Source organism: Papio anubis, chromosome 1, assembly GCF_008728515.1.
Source record: "Papio anubis isolate 15944 chromosome 1, Panubis1.0, whole genome shotgun sequence".
In the NCBI taxonomy this organism is placed as follows: domain Eukaryota; kingdom Metazoa; phylum Chordata; class Mammalia; order Primates; family Cercopithecidae; genus Papio; species Papio anubis.
This window is the reverse complement of record NC_044976.1, coordinates 131,642,038-131,655,335: the sequence shown is the minus strand read 5'-3', so window position 1 is coordinate 131,655,335 and position 13,298 is coordinate 131,642,038.

Genomic DNA, 13,298 nt, shown 5'->3' with positions numbered 1-13,298 from the left:
TCTTATAAACTGTCTGAGAAATCCTTTGAGGGTGTGTGGTAGTAGGATAATGAAGCAGATAAACCTGCTGTTCTGGTTCCTGCAGCAGCGGCCATTCCTAACCCTATAAGTAGGGGTATTAGTTGTATGGCTCTGCGCTGATGGAAGCTTTGAGAGGCACTGATAGGGTCTGATTTCCACAAGATTAGAAGTTAGGATAATACGTGTTACACTGTTAACTTTTAGCAAACTACTTTTCTTGAAAACCTTGTAAGTTTGGGATTTCAATTATTCTTTGCTATTAATAAGACTTCCTTCAGCCCATATTAACTTAAAATTGGTATAGATGGCTCCTTCCTGATTCTGTAAGTACTTTCAGGTTTGGCTGAGTGCAAACAGCTCACATGTTTGAGCACACCAATTATTAGGCAATTATCCTAACTCTGCTTCTATAAGAGTTGCCTTCTCACTTACCAAATACCCATTGTGTCTTTTTCCCTTAATCGCCCAGGAGGAACCATCTATTATCCCGTCCTGGAGGGAGTTCTTCGTAGGTCTAGTTAGACGTTTATATGGTAATTAATTAAGATTTAGATTCCCTGTTAGGAAACCTACTGGGTTAAGGGATTTTTGATAGGAAGGCTACGGGCTGTCAGTGGCCTCAGTGCTTTTGGACTACACTGTTGTTTACACTGACAACAGGGTGGTATTGGAGTGTTATAGGGTCACAGAGAAGACCTTCAATTATCAATTATAGGTTTTAAATTTACTCTGGCTTCTAAAGGAATAGGGTGTGTGGGGAAAAGAAAGAGATCAGACTGTTACTGTGTCTATGTAGAAAGAAGTAGACATAACAGACTCCATTTTGTTCTGTACTAAGAGAAATTCTTCTGCCTTGAGATGCTGTTAATCTGTAATCCTAGCCCCAACCCTGTGCTTGCAGACATGTGCTGTGTTAACTCAAGGTTTAATGGATTTAGGGCTGTGCAGGATGTGCTTTGTTAAAAAAAGTGCTTGAAGACGATATGCTTGTTAAAAGTCATCGCCATTCTCCAATCTCAAGTACCCAGGGACACAATACACTATGGAAGGCCACAGGGACCTCTGCCTAGGAAAGCCAGGTATTGTCCAAGATTTCTCCCCATGTGATAGCCTGAGATATGGCCTCCTGGGAAGGGAAAGACCTGACTATTACCCAGCCAACACCCTGTGAAGGGTCTAAGCTAAGGAGGATTAGTAAAAGAGGAAGGCCTCTTTGTAGTTGAGATAAGAGGAAGGCATCTGTCTCCTGCTCATCCCTGGGAATAGAATGTCTTGGTGTAAAACCCAATTGTATGTTCTATTTACTGAGATAGGAGAAAACCGTCTCAGGGTTGGAGGTGAGACATGCTAGCGACAATACTGCTCTTTAATGCACCAAGATGTTTGTGTACACACACATCAAAGCACAGCACCTTTCCTTTAACGTACCTATGACACAGAGACCTTTACTCTCATGTTTTCCTGTTGACCCTCTTCCTACTATTGCCCTATTGCCCTGCCACATCCCCCTCTCCGAGATGGTAGAGATAATGATCAATAAATACTGAGGGAACTCAGAGACCAGTGCCAGCACCGGTCCTCGGTCCTCGGAACTCAGAGACCAGTGCTGGCATGGGTCCTCCGTATGCTGAGTGCCGGTCACCTGGGACCACTTTTCTTTCTCTGTACTTTGTCTCTGTGTCTTATTTTCTTTTCTCAGTCTCTTGTCCCACCTGACGAGAAACACCCACAGGTGTGGAGGGGCTGGCCACCCCTTCAAGGGTGCACTGTTTTTTCTTTACTACTTCTCTCTCTCTCTTTCTCTCTTTCCTTCTCTGACTTTCTGTCTTTCCCCTCTCCCTTTCTCTTTCTGTCTGTCTCTTCCACTCCCTCTCTCAATCTTTGACTTTCTGTCTCTTTCTCTCTTTCTTTACTGGTCTTTCCCTGCCTCTGCCAGCCGCTTATGCTGCTGTTCTCCCCTCTCCTTCTCCTTTGGCTTCGGCAGTGTAAGACTGCCACCTCCTTGGGGTTTTGCACTAACTTGGGGTTTTGCAATAACTCCATGATTTCCTTGTGATATTTGATGGGGGTTCCCCCAGAGGTTAGGAAGTCCCTTTCTTTCCGTATTGCAGCATGGGCATGCAGAATTAGATAAGCATACTTGATATCTGCATACACATTTATTCTTTTTCCCTTTCCCAGTTCTAAGGCTCTGGTAAGTGCCACTAGTTCTGCTAACTGGGCACTGGACCCTGGGGGAAGAGGCTTACTTTCAAGTACTGTTACATCACTAACTACGGCATAACCTGCCCTTTGTATCCCATTCTCCACAAATGAACTTCCATTGGTAAATAGGTTAAGGTCAGGATTAGCTAAGGAGACTTCTAAAAGATCCTCTTGGGCGGCATAAGTCTGGACTGTAATTTGTTGGCAGTCATAAGAGATGTTGACAGTCATGCTCGATTGGTTCTCCATCCTCTGGGAGAAAAGTAGCAGGGTTAAGGGCTGCACACGTGTGTATTTGAAGCACCGGTCCCTCAAATACACAAGGAGTAGTGCCTGGTGTCTCAGCAGGCAGTTGTCTGATAGCCATAAACTTCCTTTGGCACCTAGTGTGCCATTTATATCATGAGTAGTCCAGACAGTGAGATCATGTCCTTGTATTATTTTGATAGCCTCTGATATTAAGACAGCCACTGCCACAACTACCCATAAACAGTGATGCCAGCCTTTTGCTACTATATTAATTTCCTTACTTAGGTATGCCACTGGTTGTGGGGTTGTCCTACGAGTCTGAGTAAGGACTCCAAGAGCTATTCCTGCTCTCTCTGTGACATGTAAAGAGAAGTTTTGTCCTGTGGGAAGGCTTAAGGCTGGAGCTTGTACTAGGGCCTGCTTTAAGGTCTTGAAGGCTGTTTCTGCCTCTGGTTTCCATTCTACTAGATAGGTATTTGCCCTCTGGGTCTCCTTGATTAGAGTATAGAGGGGCCTGGCTATCTCACTGTCTCCAGGAATACATAGTCAGCAAAAGCTGGTGATTCCAAGGAACCCCTGAAACTGTTTTAATGTCTTAGGGCAAGGATAAGCCAGTATAGGCTGTATTCATTCTTTGCTGAGAGCCCTGGTTCCTCTGGCTAAGATTAGGTCTGGATATTTGACTTGTTGTAGGCAGAGCTGGGCCTTTCATTTAGATGCCTTGTACCCTTGATTAGCCAGAAAGTTCAGGAGATCTAGAGTAGCCTGCTGGCATGAGGCTTCCAAACTGGTAGCCAAAAGTAAATCATCCACATACTGAAGGACCAGAGTGCCTGGACTTGAGAAGTGGCCTAGATCTTGGGCCAGTGCCTGACCAAACAGATGAGGGCTATCCCTAAACCCTTGGGGCAAGACTGTCTACGTAAGTTGGGACGTGTGGTCTGTGGGATCCTCAAAGGCAAAGAGAAACTGGGAGTCAGAGTGCAGGGGAATACAGAAGAAGGCATCCTTGAGGTCCAGAACAGTGAACCATTCTGCTTCCTCTGGTATTTGAGAGAGCAGGGTATAGGGGCTGAGTACAACTGGATATAGAGGAATTGCTGCCTCATTGATCAGTCTAAGATCTTGAACTAGTCTCCTAGAATTGGGGTGTTGCTGGGACTGCTGCATTTTCTTATTAAGCCTTGAGCTTTTAAATGTCTAACAATATCCTGTAATCCTTTATGAGCTTCAGGCCTTAAGGGATATTGCCTTTGATAAGGAAAAGTGGTGGGATCTTTTAGCCTGCTTTGGACTGGGTGGGCATTTTTTGCCCTTCTGAATTGTCCTTTCAATGCCCAGACTTCAGAGTTGATTCCCTCCTCAAGCAGGGGACAACAAATGTGTAACTTGTTCCCCACATTCATGTAGATAATAGCTCCAGCTTTGGCTAATATGTCCCTCCCTAATAAGGATGTGAGACTTTCAGGCATAACAAGAATGGCATGTGAAAACAGCAAAGTTGGCCGGGCACGGTGGCTCACGCCTGTAATCCCAGCACTTTGGGAGGCCGAGGCAGGCGGATAACCTGAGGTTGGGAGTTTGAGACCACCCTGACCAACATGGAGAAACCCTGTCTCTACTAAAAATTCAAAATTAGCTGGGTGTGGTGGCCTATAATCCCAGCTGCTCGGGAGGCTGAGACAGGAGAATGGCTTGAACCCAGGAGGTGGAGGTTGCAGTGAGCCAGAGATCACGCCATTGCACTCCAGCCTGGGCAACAAGAGTGAAACTCCATCTCAAAAAAAAAAAAAAGAAAAGAAAAAGAGCAAAGTCTCCCAATTACAACTGAGGAGGGGGGAGAAATACCTGGTTACAGGCTGTCCCAGGATTCCTCAGATGGCAACGGGCCTTGAGGACAGCTGTCCGGGACAAGAGATTAACACTGAGAAAACAATGCCAGTGTCCAGGAGAAAGTCAATTTCCTGGCCCACAATGGTTAAATGTACCCAGGTGACGACATGAGCTGGCACTTGCCCCGGTCACCCTCAGTGCTGTTGTTGGATCATCTGGTTGGGGGCTTCTGGCCCAGAGAACCTTGTCCTCTGGGGCAGTGCTCCTTCCAGTGATTGCCTCAGCATAGCGGACATGGGTGAGGGGGCAGCTTGTTTCTTGTTGGACAATCTTTTTTAAAGTGTCCTTGCAAACCACACTGATAACACGCCCTACCAGGTGATTGGCCTACTCCATTTTCTGTCGTCTGAACCACCAAGGTTTGTCTGAGGGCCATGACTAAGGCTGCGGCCTTTCTCTGATCTCACTTTTCCTTTTCGGCCTGTTCCTCTTCATCCCTATTATAGAACACTGAAGTTGCCAGGTTTAATAATGCCTCCAGATTTTGTTCAGGGCCCAGGGCTCGCTTTTGGAGCTTTCTCCTGATATCTGTGGCTGATTGGGTAATGAACTCATCTTTTAGGAACAATTGACGCTTGAGGGAGTCCGGTGACAGGGGAGTATACTTTCTTAAGGCCTCCCATAGCCGCTGGAGGAAGGCAGAAGGATTTTCTTCCTTTCCCCGGGTTATGATGGACATCATCTCCTTAGTCCTTCTAGAACACAAGTCAGCAGCAGATGTTTACGACTCCAGTCCCCATGATCTGAGTCAAGGTCCCAGTGGGGATCTATACAGGGAACGGCTTGCTGATCAATAGGGAATTTGTCCCTTTCCAGGTATCTCCAAACTCTCAGGCTGCAGCTAAAGCCACATTCTTTTCATTAAAGGCCAGGGTTTGATCTAACAATAGCATGACATCTCTCCAAGTGAAGTCAAAGGCTTACCCTAGACCCTGTGGGACATCTATGTACCTATCAGGATCATCTGAAAACTTCCCCAGATCTACCTTGATCTGCTTTTTTTTTTTTTTGAGATGGAGTTTCGCTCTTGTTGCCCAGGCTGGAGTGCAATGGTGCAATCTCAGCTCACCACAACCTCTGCCTCCCAGGTTCAAGCGATTCTCCTGCCTCAGCCTCCCGAGTAGCTGGAATTACAGGCATGCACCACCACACCCAGCTAATTTTTTTGTATTTTTAGTACAGATGGTGTTTCTCCATGTTGGCTTGGCTGGTCTCAAACTCTCGACCTTAGGTGATCTGCCCGCCTCAGCCTCCCAAAGTGCTGGGATTACAAGCATGAGCCACCATGTCCAGCCCTTGATCTGCTTTAAATCAAAGGGGGAGAAGGGGACATGTACCTGGGTTGGGCCAAATTCCCCTCCCCCTGCAGCTTGAAGGGGTACGTAACTGATAGCCTGGGGGTTTTTGTGGTCCCTTGGAGATTTCTTTGCTTGTTTCCTTCTAGGTAGGGGAGATTAGAGCAGGCTTATCATTAGTAGGAAGGGGAGCTATAGGGAGGCTAGCCTATGGGGGTAAGCTGAGAGGTCTTTTTGTGGGATGTAAATTGCAGGCTTTGCATAGTTATGGATTCTCCTTCAATGAAAAGAAAGTTTGGACATAAGGTATTTCACTCCATTTGCCTTCCCTCTTACAGGAAAGGTCAAGCTGCAGGATAGTATTGTAATTTATACTTCCCTCAGGTGGTCATTTTTCCCCATCAGAGAGAGAATATTGGGGTCAGCCCATAGTGCAGGAAAAAAAATGAGCTGCCTCTTTCTCAGGATTTGAGGGTCAAATTGGTCCCAAAGGCTTAGGATGCATTTCAAGGGTGAGCCTGTTGATGCCTGAGTGTTTCCCATTTGAAAGGTTTGTTTTTCATCTCCCGCCCAAGAACCCACAATGGTCCCTGGACCCTGCTGATTGGAATAGTTGTGCTCACCGACGCAGCGGCAGAAACACTAGTTTTCCTCCTAAACCACAAAGAGGACCAAGAAAAATCTGATTTAGTGGCCTTTACCAACAACGCATTCTCAAAAACCTGTTAGAGTCCTAAGTGTTATCTCCTGGTAGTATTGGGACCTTACCCCTGTCCTATAAAGATGATATGCCCCAGAAATGGAGTGGAGGGCCATACCCTGAGGGAGGAAAGGGATCTCCAGGGTTGGAAGAGTGACGCCTTTTGTCCTCACTTCTCATCATATGAATAGGAAGGATATCATTTCTGAGGCTCCCCATATCCTAGCTTTAGGAATAGCCTTTGTTAGGCCCGCTTGTCTGAGGAGGGATCCTAAAAGGATAGTTGGTCTTCCCATCTGACATGGCTTTGGGCAAAAATTATGTCTAATTGGTGAGCCTGGGTGCCTAAAGAAAGGAACTGAGTCCTGAAATTTATACTAGAAGTCATTCTTATAGGAGAAACTAGAAAAGCACCAGAGGCAGGGAGTAATTTTTAGAAGTGGGACTAGCCTCAGAGAAGACACACGGGAAGAAGTTGTCTGACAGGCGTTAGAACCCAGGAGGCAAGGGTCAGGATAGACAGGATAGATGGACGGGTCTTGCTTGGGCAATGTGACTTTGACAGTTCGGCTCATGGCTACAGGGTCAACTAACTTTTTGTCAGGAACCCGGACCTGAATGGGTTTCCTCTCTGTGGACCCTTGGCTCAGCCCAGAAGTACAGGAAAAGTGAAAGCTGGTTCCAGGCAAACCAATGCTCCCAACTCAGAAGAGTCGGGGGTTGTTAGAGAGCCCTTTTCCAGAAAGCCTGACACCCGTGTCTTTAGTCCGGGGGCCATGCTAGTTGCTTTTAACTGGCCGACAGGTGCCCAGCGTTTAGCCCCCGAATTCTAAGGAAAAATAGAACAGACTAGCAAGTGAAAGGGGTCCAATGGTACTCACCACTTGGCAATAGTCCCATCTAGGTTGCCAAGATGTGTCCAGAGTTGTTCCTTCCGGTGTTTTCTTGGTCTTACTGACTTCAAGAATGAAGCCACGGACCTTCACGGTGTTACAGCTCTTAAAGGTGGCATGGACCCAAAGAGTGAGCAGCAGCAAGATTTATTGTGAAGAGCGAAAGAACAAAGCTTCCACAGCATGGAAGGGGACCGAAATGGGTTGCTGCTGCTGGCTGGGGTGGCCACCTTTTATTCCCTTATTTGTCCCCACCCATGTCTTGCTGATTGGTCCATTTTACAGAGTGCCGATTGGTCCATTTTACAAACCTCTAGCTAGCTACCGACCGCTGATTGGTTCATTTTACAATCCTAGCTACAGAATGCTGATTGGCGCATTTTACAATCCTCTTGTAAGACGGAAAAGTTCTCCAAGTCCCCACCCAACCCAGAAGTCCAGCAGGCTTCACTTCTCACTACCTCCCACACAATGTGAAAAACAAAAAACTCGCTCCAACAAAATGAAGGTCTCCAGTGTCCCCTTGAATAGGTAAATGATGCCCCACAAAAGTTAATTTACAACTGTTTATTAATTCAATCTCAGTCTGACAATGTGCTCTCCACTGTGTCAAGGCTGTGAAGCTGTTTTTAAAAAGACACTTCTTAAGACCTTGCACCTATCATTTCCATTAAAATATGCAAGTCCTGTCTCCTAGAGCCTAGCTTGTTTTTTCACACATTTCAGGTAGCAACTCACCATCTGGTGGTCCATATTTGAGTACCCAAACTAGCCAAGTGGACTCTGTCAGAGTGTATGCGGCAGATGTGAAAGATGGGCCCCACAATCCGATCTATATAATTTGTTACTAAATAGTTACTATGCTGTGGGCTGGGCGCAGTGGCTCACGCCTGTAATTCCAGCAGTTTGGGAGGCCAAGGCAGGCGGCTCACCTGAGGTTGGGAGTTTGAGACCAGCCTGACCAACATGGAGAAACCCCGTCTCTACTAAAAATACAAAATTAGCCGGGCGTGGTGGTGCATGCCTGTAATCCCAGCTACTCGGGAGGCTGAGGCAGGACAATAGCTTGAACCCGGGAGGCAGAGGTGCAGTGAGCTGAGATCGTGCCATTGCACTCCAGCCTGGGCAACAAGAGTGAAGCTCCATATCAAAAAAAAGAAAAAAAAAGTTCCTATGCTAAATAATTTTAAGGAAACAATATGATTGGGGAAGATGAGAAGAAATAGAACACCTGGTAAAAGTCATGAACTTTCCGATAACTTCAGTTGCTATTCTTGTTTATCTAAATATCTAGCTTTCTGTTCTTCTTTAAAGAAATCCTTTAGGCCCGGCGCGGTGGCTCAAGCCTGTAATCCCAGCACTTTGGGAGGCCGAGACGGGCGGATCACGAGGTCAGGAGATCAAGACCATCCTGGCTAACCCGGTGAAACCCCGTCTCTAGTAAAAAATACAAAAAAATAGCCGGGCGAGGTGGCGGGCGTCTGTAGTCCCAGCTACTCGGGAGGCTGAGGCAGGAGAATGGCGTAAACCCGGGAGGCGGAGCTTGCAGTGAGCCAAGATCCGGCCACTGCACTCCAGCCTGGGCGACAGAGCGAGACTCCGTTTCAAAAAAAAAAAAGAAATCCTTTAAATTATCATGCCTATAATACTCCTAGGCATTGTAAAACCTCTTAGCCTACTTAGAGCTTCAGTCAGCCAAGGCCACTTTCAGCTTTAGCAGTTATACCCTTTTGATGATTTCTTTCATTGCCTGTTATAACTGTGTCATTAATAGTAGAGCTTCTCTCAGTCAGCAACCATTGATCTCTTCTCAACAACCAGATTCAGGTAAGACCTCAAATAGTCCTTTCTGTAGCTAGATCCCATTTGCTTTTACATTTCCTCTGCTAAGTCAGAAAAAGAGAACATGGAAAAAAGATCACGTCTTTTCCCTCATCCACCTGAAATCCTCTGACTCTCACTTTCCAATGGGAATCCAGTTGCCTAAGTTACTAAGTTTCTAACTAGGATAGCTCCTACACACTCTATAAAACCTACTACTCCAACTTCCCCCACTGTTCTAATGAACCATTAATTAGCGTCAAAAGCTCATCTATAGTGAAGCAGACCTTTCCAAAGTTCTTAAACAGCTATGAAGATTATTAAGAGAATTCAAGATCTGAGATCAGGGATCAGTAACCTTTTTCTGTATCAACCAGATGATAAATATTTTAGGCTTTGCAGGCCACATATGTTCTCTGTCAAGACTACTTAAGTCTCCCTTTATAGCTTGAAGGAGGACATAGACGGCCAGGCGCGGTGGCTCACGCCTGTAATCCCAACACTTTGGGAGACCAAGGGGGGTGGATCACGAGGTCAGGAGATCGAGACCATCCTGGTGAAACCCTGCCTCTTCTAAAAATACAAACATTAGCCAGGTGTGGTGGCATGTGCCTATAGTCCCAGCTACTTGGGAGGCTGAGGCAGGAGAATCGCTTGAACCAGGGAGGCAGAGGTTGCAGTGAGCTGAGATCACGCCACTGCACTCCAGCCTGGCAACAGAGTGAGACTCCATCTCAAAAAAAAAAAAAAAAGAAAGAAAGAAAGAAAGAGGACATAGACAATATGTAAACAAATAGCTGTGGCTATGTTCTAGTAAAACTTTATTTGTGGACACTAAAGTTTAAATTTCATGTAATTTTTATGTGTTACAAAATATTCTTCCTTAAAAAATGTTTAATATTAATGTAAAACCATTCTTAGCTCACAGGCAGCAGGCCAGATTTGGCTCATAGGCCATAAATTGCCAATCTCTGCCTCAGATGACTAAATGCCCAACTATGCTCCAACAGTAAATTGTATAATAATAAATAACAATAAGTCATGCCAGGTGTGGTGGCTCACACCTGTAATCCCAGCACTTTGGGAGGCCAAGGCGGGTGGATCACCTGAAGTCAGGAGTTCAAGACCAGCCCAGCCAACATGGTGAAACACCACCTCTATTAAAAATACAAAAATTAGCTGGGTGGTGGCGGGTGCCTGTAATCCCAGCTACTCAGGAGGCCGAGGCATGGGAATCGCTTGAAACCCTGGAGGCAGAGGTTGCAGTGAGCTGAGATCCCGCCACCGCACTCCAGCCTAGGGCATAGAGCAAGACTCTGTCTCCAAAAAAAGAAATAGTAATAAGTCAAAGAAGACAGGCGCGGTGCAGTGGCTCACTCCTGTAATCCTAGTACTTTGGAAAGGCCAAGGCGGGCAGATCACTTGAGGCCAGAAGTTCAAGACCAGCCTGGCCAACATGACAAAACCCTGTCTCTACTGAAAATTGGCCAGGCATGCTGGCGCACGCCTGTAGTCCTAGCTACTCGGTTGGCTGAGGCATGAGAATCGCTTGAACCCAGGAGGTGAAGGTTGCAGTGAGCCAAGATCATGCCACTGCACTTCAGCCTGGGCAACAGAGCAAGACTCTGTCTCAATAAATGAATGAATGAATAAATAAATAAATAAGTCAAAGAAGACAGGCATCAGCTGGGACCAAAATAATCAAAAACTTCCTGGGGAAAGTGAAATTTGGGTTAGGCCTTAAAGGAAGAGTAGAATATAAACAAATGGAGAACAGGAGAGAAGAAGGAGGAAAAGATGTGTCTCTCTGGTATCTGGATGACAATAAGAAAAAAATGGTGAAAGAAAACTCAGGTTTTGAATGGAGAAATTGCAGGAGATATGGCAGGGTCCTGAGTATCAGAATAAGGAATTTAAATTTAGCCTTCATACAAATAGCACCTTTAGGTTATTCTTGCAGAAGAAACATGGGACTGATTTGACAAGAGAAACACGAAGAGCAGGAAGGCCAAGATGGGGACGCTGCAGTTGTACAAAGTGTAGGATCCTGGGTGAGTGTAGTGACAGTAACAGAAGAGAAGACACAGCATCAAGAAACACATGACATAAGAAATCTACAAGACTTGGTGACTAGAAAGATTTAGAGGAGGATTCACAGTGACTTTGGAATTCAAGATTGGGAAATTGGGAAAATTCTTCAATCTTTCATCGGCTGTTAAGCACACATTATGACCAGGACAGATGCTGAGTGTTGGGGTAGAAAAACCTACACAACATACAGCTTATGGTGTAGTAGGGGAGAGACAGTCATGTGAATGCAAAGGCATGGTATTGTCATAGGTTACCTGATAGAAGTCTGGGCAAGTACAGTGGGAGTCCAGAGAAAGGAACAGAATGAAATGTAATCTGCAGAGGCATCAGAAGTGACTACTCAACCTGAGCCACACAGTGAGACTCCATCTCTACAAAAAATAAAAATAAAAATTAGCTGAGTGTGGTAGTGTGTACCTCTAGTCCCAGCTACTTAGGAGGCTGAGGCAGGAGGATTGTTTGAGCTCAGGAGGTTGACGCTGCATTGAGCCATGATGGCACCACTGCATTCCAGTCTGGGTGACAGAGTGAGACCCTGTCTCAAAAAAATAAAAATAACAAAGAGTGACTACTAAGAACAGCAAGATTTGACCAGGCACAGTGACTCATGCCTGTAATTGCAGCACTTTGAGAAGCCGAGGCAGGAGGATCCCTTGAGCCCAGGAGTTCAAGACCAGCCTGGGCAACATAGTGAGACCCCATATCTACAAAAAATAAAAATAAATTAAAAAAATAAAAATAAAAAGAACAGCAAGATTTCCTGGAACTAAAGTTGTAGATTTTGGAGACATTCACATACTGAGATGAGGGTAAACGAAATGAAGCATATAAACTGTGAACTGTGATGTTAAAATATTAGACATTTTTACTTTTTACCAGAGCCTCATGTAGAAATTAAGCATTAGGGAAGAACATGAAAGAAGGGTAGGAAGGTTAAGATCAAGTTTAGGTCACGGGCGTGGGGGCTCACACCTGTAATCCCGACACTTTGGGAGGCGAAGGCAGCTGGATCATTTAAGACCAGGAGTTTGAGACCAGCCTGACCAACATGGCGAAACCCTGTCTCTACTAAAAGTACAAAAATTAGCCAGGTGTGGTGGCGGGCGCCTGTAATCCAAGCTACTCTGGAGGCTGAGGCACAAGGCTTGTTTGAGCCCAGGAAGTGGAGGTTGCAGTAAGCCAAGATCACACCACGGCACTCCAGGCTTGGTGACAGAGCAAGACTCCGTCTCAAAATTTTTTAAAAAAGGAGCATTTGGGAACAAAAAACCCCACAGTTTCCAGAGTTTTCGTAGTTTTTCCTAACTCATGGGCCTAGAAAAAAGAAGGATCAATTAGAGAAGAAAGAAACAAAGACCTATTAGAAATACAAATGGAGAACCGAGAATACGTAACATCATAGAGGTTAGTGAGAAAAAGTTTCAAAGAAGAGAAAGTAGTTGTTAGGAGGTCAAAAGCAGAAGGGAGGATGGTTGATTGGGAGAAACATGAAAGAAAGCCCATTGAATTCAATAGACCATAGGAGATTGGTGGTAAATTTAAAGAAAGAAGATTAAAACCAGATTATAAGGCTCAAAAGAAAGGAACTCCTCCTGTTCAAAGAAGTGTTTGTGCCAGAATATGGGAGGCTAAACAGGACATAACAGGCCCAGACTGGATATTTGGCTTGATAGATACTTGAGTGAGGTCAGCCAGATAGCAAATGCAAACATAGCAAGTAGGAACAGCAGTTAGGAACAGTTCAGAAGTATGAAAGGAGTCAGGAATAGGACTAGAAGACTAATGTGAGTCTGGCCAGGCAGGAGGATTGCTGGAGCCAAGGAGTTCAAGACCACCCTGGGCAATATAGTGAGACCCTGTTTCTTCAAAAAATAAACAAAATTAGCCAGGTGTGGTACAATGCACCTGCAGTCCTAGCTACCTGGGAGGCCAATGCAGGAAATTCATTCTCTTGAGCCCAGGAAGTGGAGGCCGCAGTGAGTGGTGGTCACACCACTGCACTCCTGTCTGGGCAACAGAACAAGACCTGGCTCAGAGTTTATTTTATTTTATTTTGTTTTATTTTTTAATTAATTAATTATATATTTTGAGACAAAGTCTCCCTCTGTCACCCAGGCTGGAGTGCAATGG